This window comes from Pinus tabuliformis, chromosome 4_2 (assembly GCF_031772625.1).
Source record: "Pinus tabuliformis cultivar Carrire ecotype Pingquan chromosome 4_2, CPIR1, whole genome shotgun sequence".
Taxonomy (NCBI): Eukaryota; Viridiplantae; Streptophyta; class Pinopsida; order Pinales; family Pinaceae; genus Pinus; species Pinus tabuliformis.
The window spans coordinates 537275247-537290038 of record NC_142304.1 but is presented as its reverse complement, the minus strand read 5'-3'; the positions used below and the strand labels follow the sequence as shown (position 1 = coordinate 537290038).

The 14792-nt window shown below is 39.4% G+C and overlaps 2 pseudogenes; both read left to right on the top strand.

Annotated features, from left to right (window-relative positions):
* Positions 1-10565: 10565 nt before the first annotated feature.
* LOC149170415 (serine/arginine-rich splicing factor SC35 pseudogene) lies at positions 10566-10814 on the top strand (annotated as a pseudogene).
* Positions 10815-11018: 204 nt separating this feature from the next.
* LOC149170414 (eukaryotic translation initiation factor 3 subunit E pseudogene) lies at positions 11019-11510 on the top strand (annotated as a pseudogene).
* Positions 11511-14792: the final 3282 nt, after the last annotated feature.

Sequence of the window (14792 nt, the reverse complement as noted above, 5' to 3'; positions counted from 1 at the left end):
CATAGGTAGGTCCGCCCAACCTAATATAGGGTCAAAAAACAAAATTTTTTGGGGCGCTACCCTAGACCCCATAGAATGGGGTTACCTGCACCCCTCAAACCCTCTGTAACTCTCCCTGCTATGCAATCGTTGCAACGAATGGGGGGCTCCGCCCCCCTTCTAACCCTCCGGTTAACTACGTGAGCTAGTCGTGGAAAGAATATAACACAACCCAACATTCTCCCACTTGTGGTTTTCTTTCCACAGGGGGCCACAAGAGAGCTTAGTTATTTATCCAACCCTACAATGCCCATTGTTTCTCTACACCAAGGGAACTTCTCAGAACTCACAAATTTTGTCAATGCATCTGCAGTATTCTTCAAAGAGTCCACCTTTACCAGCAACACCTTTTTGTATTCTATCATATCCCTCACAAAGTGATACTGAACATCAACGTGTTTTGTCTTTGAATGATATGCAGGGTTCTTTGCCAAGAAAATTTCACTTTGGCTTTCACAGTCTATCCTTATAGCTCCCTATACTAACCCCATACTTGAACACAATCTCTGCAACCAAACTACTTCCTTGCTTGCATGAGTGGCTACCATGTATTCTGCCTCTGTAGTTGATAGTGTCACTACAGATTGTTTCTTACTCATCCAACTGACTGCACCTCCAAATAGGTTAAACACATACCCACTTGTAGATCTTATCTGATCCAGATCTCCAGCCTAGTTTGCATCAACAAAGCCACGAATATCCAACACTCTGTCCAATCCTGGTCTTCCTTGGTAGCACAAACCATAATCACTAGTGCCACGCAAATACCTGAAAACCCGCTTCACTGCTGTCCAATGATCCTTCCTTGGTTTTGACATAAACCTGCTCAATACTCCCACTGCATGTGCAATGTCTAGTCTAGTACAAACCATCACATACATCAGGCTATCGACTACACTTGCATATGGAACACGAGACATGTCCTCTTCCTCTTCTTGTGTCTTGGGACACTATTCAACATATAAATTTACACCTATAGGAATAGGAACCTTCACCGGTTTACTATCCTGCATATTAAACTTATGCAATATTGTCTCAACATACTTCCTCTGGTTTAACCAGAGCTTCCTCTTTGTTCGATCTCTTTTAATTTCCATGCCCAAAATATAGTTTGTAACACCAAGATCTTTCATGTCGAATTTGGAGGACAAATGGGTCTTCAAATCCTGGATAATTTCTTTGTCATTTCCAACCAGCAACATATCATCCACATACAAGATCAGATAAATAACACGGTCACTAATTAATTTAAAATACACACCGTGATCTTATTTGCTTCTGGTGAAGCCAAGTCCTCGTATAAATGAATCAAATTTCTGATACCACATCCTTGGTGACTGTTTTAACCTATACAGAGACTTCTTTAAATTGCATACCAATTCTTTCTTACCCTTCACTGCAAAGCCTTCAAATTGCTTCATGTAGATCTCCTCTTCCAGATCCCCGTGAAGAAATGTTGTCTTCACATCCATCCGTTCTACCTCAAAATCAAAAGCAGCAGCAACAGATAAAAGTAATCTAATAGAAGTTAACTTGGCAACAGGAGAAAATATATCACCAAAATCAATTCCCGACACCTTGGAATAACCTTTTGCTACCAACCGAGCTTTGTATTTCTCCACCTTTCCTTTTGCATTTGTCTTCCTCTTGAACACCCATTTACTACCAATGGGTTTCCTTCTAGCTAGCAACTCCACTAGATCCCAAGCCTCATTTTTGTGCAAAGATGCCATTTCATCAACCATGGCCTCTTTCCAGAGTTTTCCATCCTCTGAATTTACTGCTTCCTTCACAGTTTTGTGATCATCATCAGTAATATATAAAGCAAAATTTGAACAGAAAACAGATGGACTATACCTTTTTGGCTGCCTTCTTTCTCGAACTGATCTTCTCATGCCCAGAGTTTGTGGCTCTTCATCTTCTGATTCCTCCTTTGTTGTAGAGTCTGATTCTTCCTCCTTTAGCTCAAACTCTTTCTTCTCAAGTTCCTTTGGTTGGACTTCATGTTTAATAACATCTTTCACCTCTTTGAACACCACATCTTGGTTGTACACAACCTTCCTTGTTACTGGGTTCCAAAGCTTATAACCCTTTAAACCATCCTTATACCCAATAAAAATGCACTTTTTAGATTTACTATCAAACTTGGTTCGTTTCTCCTTTGGAACATGTACATATGCATCACATACAAATACCCTCAGATGTGAAAGAGAGGGTTTCTTACCAGTCCATACCTCTTGTGGAGTCTTATCCTCCAACGCTGATGAAGGTGATCTGTTGACCAAGTAACATGCTATCTACACTGCCTCTACCTAGAACTCCTGTCCTAACCTGGCACCACTGAGCATGCTTCTTGCCCTTTCCATCAATGTCTTGTTCATTCTTTCTGCAACTCCATTTTGCTAAGGTGTATATGGAGTAGTCTTCTACCGTGCTATACCACACTTCTTACAAAATTATTCAAATTCCTTACTACAAAGCTCTCCACCGTTATCTTTCCTCATCACCTTTATCTTCTGTGTCAGGTTTTCCACCAGAGCCTTAAATTATTTAAACCTGTCAAAGACTTCAGATTTCTTCTTAAGGAAATATATCCATGTATTCCTTGAGAGGTCATCTATAAATGATACATAGGACACAGACTTACCCAGTGATGGAACCTTCACAGGTCCAAACACATCATTGTGCACAAGCTCTAATATTTGTTTCGCCCTCTTACCACCAGAGGGGAAACTCACAATTTTCATAGACACAATTTTCACAGAAATCAAAATCCAGAGAGTTATTACTTATACCTTCTACCATACCTTTACCATGAAGTATTCGAAGGCCCTTCTCTCCAATATTTCCAAGACTTTGATGCCACAGCATGGTCTTCTCTCCATAGACCACTAGATTTTTTGCTCCACTTTCAGGAACCACGGAACTGTTGCACCCATCAACAATAATTCTACCTTGCAGCTTGTATAGAGTTCCAATTCAAAATCCCTGCATCAACACCAGTTCCCCCAAACCATCTTGCAGGTATCCTTCTCGAACACTGTTTTTACACCTGCATCATCCAGGTTGCTTACAGAAATCAGATTTATGGCTAATGCAGGAATATGAAGAACACCAAGAAGTGTTCTAACCCTTCCACCTTGCAACTTCAACTTTAATCTTCCACGACCAACAATTATAGCATTCCTGTCATCCCCCAAGAAGATATCACCACCATCATATTTCTCATACTCGCAGAACCACTCTCTATGGGGTGTGAAGTGAAATGATGCACCTGAGTCAATCAACCATGCCTCATGATCTACATGTGTACTTGAAGAAGTCAAGTACACATCCCCACCTTCATCTGAGGTGGTTTTCGCCTTTGCAGAAGGAGCAGCATCAGATCCCTTTCATTTATCGGGAGCTTTAAATTTGCAGTCCCTTTTGTAGTGCCCTTCCTTTCCACATTTCCAGCACACCACCTTTACAAGTTTTCCTGAAGATTTAGATCTCCCTCTAGATTTAGATCTCCCACTCGATGACTTATTTTTGTTTCTGTTCTGGGACCATCCTCGTACAGACAAGGCATCACCATTTTGGCTCTCCATATTTTTTGTCTCATCTCCTCTGTTAGCAAGGATGAGACTATTTCATCAAACTGCAAGGAAGTTGCATTGCTACCTATTGCAATAACCAGACTATCCCACGAATCTGGTAGAGAACACAAAAAACTGATGCACTTATCTTCATCTGAAATTTTAATATCAACATATAATAACTGACTTACCACAATATTAAATGCATTCAGATGCTCTGTCACCAAGTCTCCATCTTTCATCCATAGGTTATACAGCTATTTCCACAGGAATAGTTTATTCACTAGAGACTTATATTGGTACTTAGTCCCTAACTTGTCCCACAAAGCCTTAGCCGTAGATTCCCCTGGTACATTTAGCAATACTGAATCTGAGACACATAATCATATTGTGCTCTTTTACTTCTAATCTAACTTCTTCCATTCTTCATTGGACACTCCCGTTGGTCTAGTACCGGATCTACCGCGATCCACTAATCTTTATCCACTAACAGATCCTCCATCTTGAGTTTCCACAACTCAAAACTCTGACCATTAAATTTATTCATCTCTATCTTTCCACGGCTCGCCATCTTCTTTCACCACCAGAATTGATCTCGCAGATCTCCCACTGAACAGGGTCTACCACAGGCCCAAGCTAAACCCCTCAGCAACAAAGGCATCCCCTTGAAGCTAAAACAACTTTGATACCAAATGTAGGTTTTAACCCCATATAGAAATTACCTGCATACGAATTCTAAACACAGAAAATAAACAATGCGAGAGCATAACACATAAAACACATATACACAAATATTTTACCCTGGATCCCAAAACTGAGACTACCAGCTTGATTTCTCATTATGTTCCTTTCAATATTACAATACATATTTATACATGCCTGTTATCGGGAAAAATAGTGTCTATTTAGAGCTACTAGTCCCACTAATACGGGTAGCTATCTTAGAAGCAAACAAACTAAAGTTACTTGTGTTTTCCTTTATGAGAGATAGATGAGAGAGAAGCAAAGAGTACCAACCTTAGTTTTTCACTAGTCTCCTTGCTCATTTCCTCTCTCCCTTGATAGAGCTTTCGCTACTCTTTTCTCGCTTGTCCTGCTTCAAAGAACACCTATAGAGTCAAGGCAGCGAAATATCATCAAAGCATAGAAATCTATAACCATAAACAATGTAGGATCATATGTACATTAACCATATAAATGCATATACAAATACAAGATTTAGAGATATACAAGCATATGGAGGAAAACTCAAATAGCTTTATTGATAGAAGTAGTAGAAGAGAGGATTACAACCAAGCTATCTAATCTAGCATCATCCTCCCAGCATGAAAGCCCTCTTCACCTCATACAAAGCAAGATCACCCAACAATGTATTCAAAGAGGAACCAACAACACTTCCTTGCAAATTAAAAAATTCCAGCCTCTGGATCTCTAGGATGAGGGATCCATATATAGATGTTTGCAGGAGAGTGAGTTAGCTTCTGGGATTTTGATTAGTGTCATTTCACTGATAGTTCTTGGTTCCACTTGGAGATTTCAGATCTCTTACTCATCCCTGGGTGAATTCAAAGAGGCAAGTGTCATATGAGCAGTTTCTAGAAGATTCTTTGAGTTTCCACCTAGCAAACTGCTTCTGCCATTTGTCTGCTCTTGCTCATCACCCCCTACAGAAGGGATTTTCAGTATACATCACACCCCCCATGTGTAATAGGTGAGATGCGTCGCACCATGGAGCAGTTTGTATAGTCCAGTTTTGACCAGTTCTGAGTAGTTTTTCAGGGAGAACTTCTGGGAAATGATGTAATCAGCTGACCTTGTTCCCTTAGGGTATGAAACAACACTTTTAGGGGTTTAGAAGCCCTTGGTTTATGGACATATGTGATTGGGGTTGAAGTGCCCAAGTATGTCTATAATAGTTGCCCTCTAAAGCATGAGGTCGTAAATATTTTGATGTCAGGTGAAATGCTTTATAATGAGGATCTGAGGTTTTTTGAACTGGTAGGTGACCTATAATAAGATACAATACAATACATTATCTTCATAATATTTTCATGATCTAGCTGAGGCGGGAATTCCCATGCTCAGCTTTATAAATTCATTTTCGTGTACATAAGATAGACAATCGTTTGTGTGGCAGACTGATGATTCTAGTAGAGCCATCATCCCTTGGCTTGGATGATTCTCTATGCAGCAATGATGTACATTTGATGTCTTTATTTTCCTGAATATATCGTAGCCTGGATGGATGAAACTAGATTCGAGGTCTTCAAACTCATTCAATCTTCACCCGAAGTACAAGTTGATCCATGTGAGAAGATGTTCTGATGTCGAACATGGAAAGACATTGCCTGATTACCAGCCAATGATGTAAGCTGTTAACAAGCACGAGAGTAATCACTGATAATGATAATGACCCTCAAGGTACTGCAGTACAATTTACATGGTGTGAATACATGAGTTGATGTCGAACACCACGCAAAATCTTTCGGTCGAAGGCCATTGATGCTAACCTATCACTGGAAGTGAGAAACTTGCCATTGAGGCATGCAAGCTTTAAAGTACTAAAAGGGTTGTTCCTAAGTCAACTTATTGGATAATGAGCTGATGTCGACAAGAAGTGACCCGTCATAGGAGGGCCTTAATGAATCCCACATATACGACACGGAATGGAGCAAATGATTTTGTGGAGGTGAAAACGATCTGATGATACAAGGTTCAGGGTGGCGGTCGTGAAAAATGGAGAGTGAAGGTATTGCAGTGGATGAGGCGTTAAATAGGTTGGTGAATTCTCTGAGCGAATTCTCTTGAATATATCGACGACATTGAAATGGATTGGTAGCGTTAACCCCAAAAATGGATGGTACGGCGAACCAATGGTGATATGACCGGTGAACGAAATAACCCAACCCAACTCAATCATGGTGACGGAGTGAAAGTGTCATGTTCAAGAGCGACCTGCTACCAATGAAGCTATTCAAGTTTTCTTCCCTTTTTCCCCAGTCATTGCTGACCAGTACCTCTTTATTTTTGTCAAGCTTGAGGAGGATAACATATGCTTGTTCTATAATTTTCCCTTTGGGCAAACCTGTCGCTATGTTTTAACGAGCCTAGCGACAGTGAAACTCGCTCTTGTCTGCATGGACAAGTTTGTCGCTATTGTTTTAACGAGTTTAACGACAAAGATAACTCGGTCCTTTTCAATTTTAGAGAGTCTAAAAAGGGATGGAAAGGCAACTCCAGTAGTCCTTTTTCGTAATGTAATCCCTTAAGTCCGAAAAAGTATAAAATAATACGAAAGGGATGACTTTTTCGATAGTTTTAACGAGCCGAACAAGAAAAGCGCTCGATCTTTTTGTGTAATAATTCCTCGAGTCCAAAAAAATTAAAATCTAGTGGAGGGATGGCACTTCTGATTGCTTTAACGAGCTGGAGAGGCCAATTGCTCAGCAATCTTTTCATAATTTACGAGTGAGATGAAAAGAGCTTAAAGGAGACTTGTTTTTTGAGGAACGAGTGATGTTTTTGGATAGCAACTGGTTCCAGGTAAGGTTTGGAACTTTTCAATCACAACAGTGCAGAGAAGGTAGCTAATAGAATCACTCATTGCAGTTGTTCCTCAAAAGGGTAAACAATCAAATGGAGGCGTATGATCGGCTAAAAAAAAGTGGAGGTGATGGTAAGAACACGACCAAGGTTCAAAAGCTGATAATTATGTGATCGCAAAGATTATTTACTGAAGGTGGGTTCATTTTTTAATGAGCTTAAACTTTGGGGGAACATTTTCTCATTGCTAGGTTTATTTTTTAATGAGCTTGAACTTCGCGTAAAACTGCTCATGGCTAGGTTTATTTTTTAACGAGCTTGAACTTCGCGTAAAACTGCTCGTGGCTAGGTTTATTTTTTAACGAGCTTGAACTTTGCGTAAAACTGCTCGTGCCAGTCATATAATAAGGATGTCTCATCGATAGGTTCATTTTTTAGGGAGCTTGCACCATTCGAAACTTTGCTTCGGAGCCTTTTGTTATGCAAGCTAGGAACAACCAACCTACAAGTTTAAAGGGTTAAGAGCCTACAAACTAAGAAAATAAATGGTCGCTTTTCACTTGCATGCAAAAAGGTTTACATGCCCCCAGGAATTAATGGCAGAAGTGTCCTCAGACACGTAATTTTATTAATCAGAAAAAATAATTACATAATTGATTTTGCAAGAGTTTACACCCGAACAACCAAACACTCTTGCAATGAGCTATTTATAAGCTCCATGTCCTAACTACCTCTAATTATGGATCACTTATTAAATAACAAGTGTCCATTTACATTAAATGCTATTCAAACCAACTAGCTAACTAATCTCCTAAAATAGAGCCTAAGATACGACACATTTGGAGAGTCATATCTTGTTACAACAATATACTAATTTCTAATTGTCTCCATTAAATAATTAATCATTCTAGAATAATAATTATTAATTTAATTTCTTAAATTAATAATTATTTTATTTCAATTTTATAACCTATGATAATAAATTATTTTTGGATCATCTAACATTCCCCCATATGATCCAAAGATACATTACAACAGATACCAAGTTCATCCCTGAACTTAGTAAATTTTATTCTGCCAAGCGGTTTCGTGAAAATGTCGGAGATCTGATCTTCGGAAGGACAATAAACTGGCTTGAGGACATCTTTGGCAATGAGAGATCTGATATGATGATACTTGGTGTTCACATGCTTTGTCTTTGAATGAAAAACTGGGTTCTTGGCAAGTTTGATGGCTGACTGGCTGTCAATAAATAATGATGTAGCTTCTGCCTGAGAAATGCCCAAGTCCTGCAAAATTCTGCGCAACCAAACAATTTCACATGCTGCTTCCCATGCTGAAATGTACTCTGCTTCTGCTGAAGAAGTGGCCACTGTAGCTTGTTTCTTACAACTCCAAGATACTACTGCTGACCCCATATTCATTAAATAACCTGATGTTGATGCTCAATCATCAATACTCCCAGCAAAGTCGGCATCAGAATATCCACCAAGTACAAAATTTTTAGTCTTTGTGTAAACAAGACCAAAATATTTTGTTCCTTAGATATATCGAAGAACTCTTTTGGCTGCATTCCAGTGGCTGTCTCGTGGTTCCTGCATAAAACGTGAAAGAATACTGACTGCATAAGATAGATCAGGACGAGTATTTGTCAAATAAATCAAGCTGCCAATCAACTGTCTGTAAGTTGTACTGTCCACCTTTTCCCCCCCTTCAAATTTTGAAAGTTTCAAGTTTTGCTCCATGGGGGTGAGAACGGGCTTGCAATCTTGCATGCCAAATCGTTGAAGAACCTCTGCGGCATACTTACTCTGAGAAATGAAAATATGATGTGGACGTTGGAAGACTTCAACTCCAAGATAGTAGTGAAGTAATCCCAAATCTGTCATCTTAAAACCTGCATGTAACTCCTTTTTCACCTGTGTAATATGATCATCATGATTGCCAGTGATGATCAAATCATCTACATACATAACAAGAATTACCAGATATTTTCCCTGTTGTCGCACATACAAAGTATCATCAGATTCACTTCGTTGAAAACCAACTTTCTTAAGGTATTCATCCATCTTTGCATACCAAGCTCGGGGAGCTTGTTTTAATCCATATAAAGCCTTGATCAAGTTGCAGACTTTATGTTCTTGTCCTTCAACTTCAAAACCTGGTGGTTGGGTCATATACACTTCCTCCTGTAAATCCCCGTTGAGAAAAGCACTTTTCACATCCATTTGATGAACTTTCCATCCTTTTTGAGCTGCCAATGCAAGTGTTAATCGGATGGTGTTCCATTTAGCTGTTGGAGCAAAAGTTTCTTCATAATCAATGCCTTCCTGCTGCGCAAAACCCTTTGCGACAAGTCGTGCTTTATACTTTTCAAGTTCACCCTTCTGATTATACTTAATTCTGTAAACCCATTTACAGCCTATGGGTTTAACGTTTGCTGGACAATCAACAAGTTTCCAAGTGTTGTTATCAATTACTGCTTGATATTCTTCAACCATAGCCTGTTGCCATTCTTTATGTTTTACTGCATCTTTGTATGTGGAAGGTTTAGTAAAATCATTTGCTATCAAGGCAAAATTTCCTTCACTTCTATGTGTCCTTCTGGTGCCAGTTTTATTCTGTTCATCAGGCTTTACATCTTTCAAAAGTTGAACTGCCCATTTCAGAAGTTGGTGCTCACTTGTTTGCGCTTCTGTAAAGTCCCCATCATTGTAAAGAGGATTAATATAAACTGATGTTCGTCGTTCAGGTGAAGAATGTGGAGAATCACTGTCAGAAGAACTGCTGCTGCTTGGAGATGCGGATGAACTGCTAGAAGACCCAGATGATGTTGTTGATGTAGATGGACTGGATGACTCATCTTCAGAGGAAGGAAAATCAAGTTCATACCAATTTGGTGAAGTTGGTTGACTTTGCATTTTTCCATTTCTTTTACTTCCTTTGGTTTCTAACTTGTGAAGAAGATTTTCAATTTCTTCAGCACTCTTACTCTCTGTTTCATCAAAAATGACATCCCTGCTCACAATGAATTTTCCATTGGTCAAAAGACGATACCCTTTCTTCTCATCAGAATAGCCAATCATTGTGCATTTTAAACTTCTTGAGTCAAGCTTAGTTCGTTTTTCTTTCGGAACTAAGGCATAACACACTGACCCAAAAACTCTAAGATGTTTAACTCGAGGTTTGAAACCAAACCAAGCTTCATAAGGTGTGATTCCGTCTAAAGAAGCAGTTGGAGATCTGTTTCTTAAGTAGACAGTTGTATGAATTGCTTCCGCCCAATATGTTGGACTTAACCTCTTGAAGGTTAACCTTTTTGTTTTCGTATTTTTCCGGCAGTGAGTTAGGAGAGGGTTTAAGACCTCAAACCCTTCATTCTTGTTTCTATAAACTCCTGAGAATATGTCTCATTTCGGTAGATCGGGTCCTCCAGACATCAAAGATAGTTATTCTTTGTTGGTTCTGAACATCACTTTTTGTACAACTGCAGATGATAGGAGGACTGGTCATTCTAGAGAATTTTCTTTTGTCCGCTACAAATACATTGACAAGGCAGAGAAGGCGATCGAGAGGCTTGATGGGAGAAACGTTGATGGAAGGGATATTGTTGTGCAATTGGAAAAATACGATCCAAATGCAGAATCAATTTAGAAAGGAAGGCATTGATTTGTTGTACCACACGCAGGCCGCCACTCCAACACAGGTGGACCTGTTTTTTTTTAGCAGAAGCTATCCAATCACTTGCTTGCTGAGCAACTGAAGAATGAGGAGACTGGCCTTGAATATCTCAAGTTTCTCTTTGCTGTCTAAATTCGAAATCATCTGAAACCCTTGTGTCAGGAAGCAACTGCAGCAATGGTGGAGAACGATCTAACATCGAAAATTGCTCCCCATCTGGACCGCCATTTAGTTTTCCCTCTTCTGGAGTTTCTGCAGGAGAAACAAATCTATCCAGATGAACAAATTCTCAAGTCGAGGATCAACCTTCTCAGCAAGACCAATATGGTCGACTACGCCATGGACATCCACAAGAGCCTTTACTGCACCGAAGACGTTCCACAAGAAATGACAAACAGTTGCCTTGCAGTAGTTGCAAGAGTAAAGTCATTGGAAGAAATCGCTGCACCAATGATTAGTTTTCTACATAATCTATCACTTGTTCAGGAGCTTCATTCTGATAAGCAATATAATTTCCAGATGTTGAGTGATCGGTACCAGATTGGACCTAACCAGATAGATGCGCTATACCAATATGCTAAGTTTCAGTTTAAATGCGGAAACTACTCAGGGGAAGCAGACTTTTTATACCAATATCGCACTTTTGTACAAACAGTGAAAGGAGTTTGAGTACCTTGTGGGGTAAGCTAGCAGCAGAGATTCTGATGCGAAATTGGGATATTGCACAACAATTTTTGATAATAATACAACAATTGATTTTCAGATTTAAAAAACTAAAATCAATAAAATAGAATAAATTCTTTTCTTTTGAATAAGAAAAAGACAATTTGCATACCAATCATTTGCTGATCAGTTTAATGGAGTTTTCCAAGACTTTGTTGAGCTGGAATATCCTCCTCACATCCATTGCATCATTACTGGAGCTCTGATACCACAATAATGGCAGAAGTGTCCTCAGACACGTAATTTTATTAATCAGAAAAAATAATTACATAATTGATTTTGCAAGAGTTTACACCCGAAAAACCAAACACTCTTGCAATGAGCTATTTATAAGCTCCATGTCCTAACTACCTCTAATTATGGATCACTTATTAAATAACAAGTGTCCATTTACATTAAATGCTATTCAAACCAACTAGCTATCTAATATCCTAAAATAGAGCCTAAGATACGACACATTTGGAGAGTCATATCTTGTTACAACAATATACTAATTTCTAATTGTCTCCATTAAATAATTAATCATTCTAGAATAATAATTATTAATTTAATTTCTTAAATTAATAATTATTTTATTTCAATTTTATAACCTATGATAATAAATTATTTTTGGATCATCTAACAGGTATAATGTATAGTTTCTAGGTCACCATATGGAAGTTCTTGCATTAACAAGATTGTTCCATCCACGTCGTAGACAAAACACTTCCTTGGCGATGTCCATCGAAATGGAAAAAGGTGACTGTTGTCAGTGCCAATCGCATAACCTTTGACGGGGGAATCCTTTTCCAGTCCAAATCCATTTTCCTAAACGGACAGGGGTATCAGACTAGCCATATTCCTAAGCGGAAACCTACCTTATATATGGGGTTTTCCTGCCAAAGCAGACCAGTGCGCATGCCTCTTGGGTTTCAGTCACAATCATTGAATCACTCGTGATCATCAGGTGGATGGACTAGAGATTAAAGAGACATTCCTTGTGCAAAAAGACCAGTTAGGGATGGCATTTGACTAGTAGCTGTGTCTGAACTAGGGAATGAAAGCTAGTCTACGAGTTTGACCATTATGCCTTCATGCGGAAAACACATCACTCAAAAGAGTGAGGAAGCAATATCTCCCATGCTATAAATGTAGTCACGGCCAATGAGTAGATTGTAATCTACGGGCCCTTGGACTACCATCACGTTTAGATGAACGATTTTCCTTCTCAAAGTTATAGGAAAATTTGGAAGGATCCCTAACGGTCGACTGGTTCCTTTGTTGAAGCCTGTCAGATTTCGAATCTCAGGTAGAAGCGATGGCGAACCAAGTGATTTCAAAGCAGTTGAGGAAAGGATTCTCATAGAAGCCCCTTCATCTATGATAGTACCAACCATGATCATTTTGTAATCTTGTACTATGATTCAGAATGGTACATTAGATGGTAGGCGAGGTCTGCCTAGTAGATTCCAATCGAAGGAAATGACTAGATTGCTTGGAGGTGGGACTGAATAAACGGCCAGGTAAATCTCTGACGAACTTCCTTCCCGCAGTAAAGGAATGGGTAGATTGCCCCCATGTTCATAGGAGTCTGTGTTAATGAAAAGAATTTGAACTGTGTCATTCTCATTCTCTTTGGTGACAGTATCATCTGAAGGTAGACCTTTTGAAGACAAGATTGGGTCGACTGCCATCTCGACCTGTTGACTTTGGTCCGGTGTGGACTCAGAGGGTCTATCTTCAATGATAGGTGCTTCAACTGACAACAATGGTGTGTCAGTTGGATTTTCAACTAGTGATGGACTCGACAAGTGTTTCTTGTATCCAGGAGGAAGTCACTGCGGTGAAGCAGGATGGTTATCCAAGACTCTTTTAGCCTCATCTAGGAAAGGACAACGGTGGAGGACATGATCGCCTTCATATAGTCTACAAGGAAATTTATATCTTCCTTTCTTTCCATTGGCTTCGTTTTCACTAGTTGATGGTGTTCTCTCAACATGATTGTCAGAGGTTGAAGACATCGGATTGTGCAAGTGGGGAGACCAGTCCTTGAAGATCTATGGAATGAAAGGACAATCTCGATGATAGTGGTCTCCCTTGCAAATGACACATGGAGATTTAGGTTTGGATGGTGTAGTGTGTGGATTTTCACTAGACGATGCATGGTTGCCCCCTTTCACTATTGGCTTCTTCTTCTTCTTATTCTCCTTCTCTTTCTTCTTCTTCTCAGTTACTTGGTTTTTAGTTTTACTGGTTTCAACAAGCAAAGAGGAAGAAGGAGAGGGAGAAACAAACAAATTAGAAGGTTGGGGGGTAACTCTAGTGTCATCTGGTTGTTGTTTTGATTGCTCAGGAATTGTGGTGTTTTGAATGATAGAGGTCGAAAAAAGCCATACCGGCAGGCCAATTGTGAGTCCTAGAAGGGACAATGTGGCCATGTGTGGAGCACCAACATCCCCCCAAGAGGAGAAGGGACTAGGATTTCCCCCAAGGGGAAATCCTTGATTGGTAGACTCCATTTTCTCAACCTAAGCCCAACGAGGGAATAGTGACATTATTCTGATTAAAATAAATTTTATGATGCTTTGACACAACCTGCTTTTTCAATTTTTAAGAGTCGAGAAAAAGCTAAAGATGACTCTAGTCGCCTTCGATTTTTAATGAGCCTGAAGTGAAAAGTGCTCAGATGGACCTTTTCTTTTAAGGTGTCTGAAAAGGAACGAAAGTGACTTCTCTGGAAATCTAGATAGAGGGATTACCAAACCAATTGCAAAACTACAAAATGCTTTTTATGGTATGACAGTCAATCTTCCCGAATGCTGTGTTCAATGCATTGCGATCAATAGGGTGGCAGACATGGCTTCCTAAGGATAAAGGATGTAGCCTATTGTGGTCTCCCAATATATACTCGATGGTATGTGGGAGCACAAGTCCGTGCTGTCACTTTTTGTCTCAAAGAGGAGGAATCACCCAACCTACGATGAAAGCGATAGTTACCAAGATTTACGACACTGGAATACGTCTCTAGCCTAGACTTCTAGATGTTGTGCGTTAGGTTCCAAAGTGTTTTTATATTCATTAAGGTTTATTTTATAGTTTATCTTTCTTCAGAAGTTTGCCTTTAAGGTTCACTGCGTGATGTAGATATACAATTCCTAAATATGAAATCTAAGATGATAAACAGTCGTTTACTTTCTTTTTGCAATGAAAATCTTAGCTACTAAGGAAAGAGAGATGAAATTCTTTCAA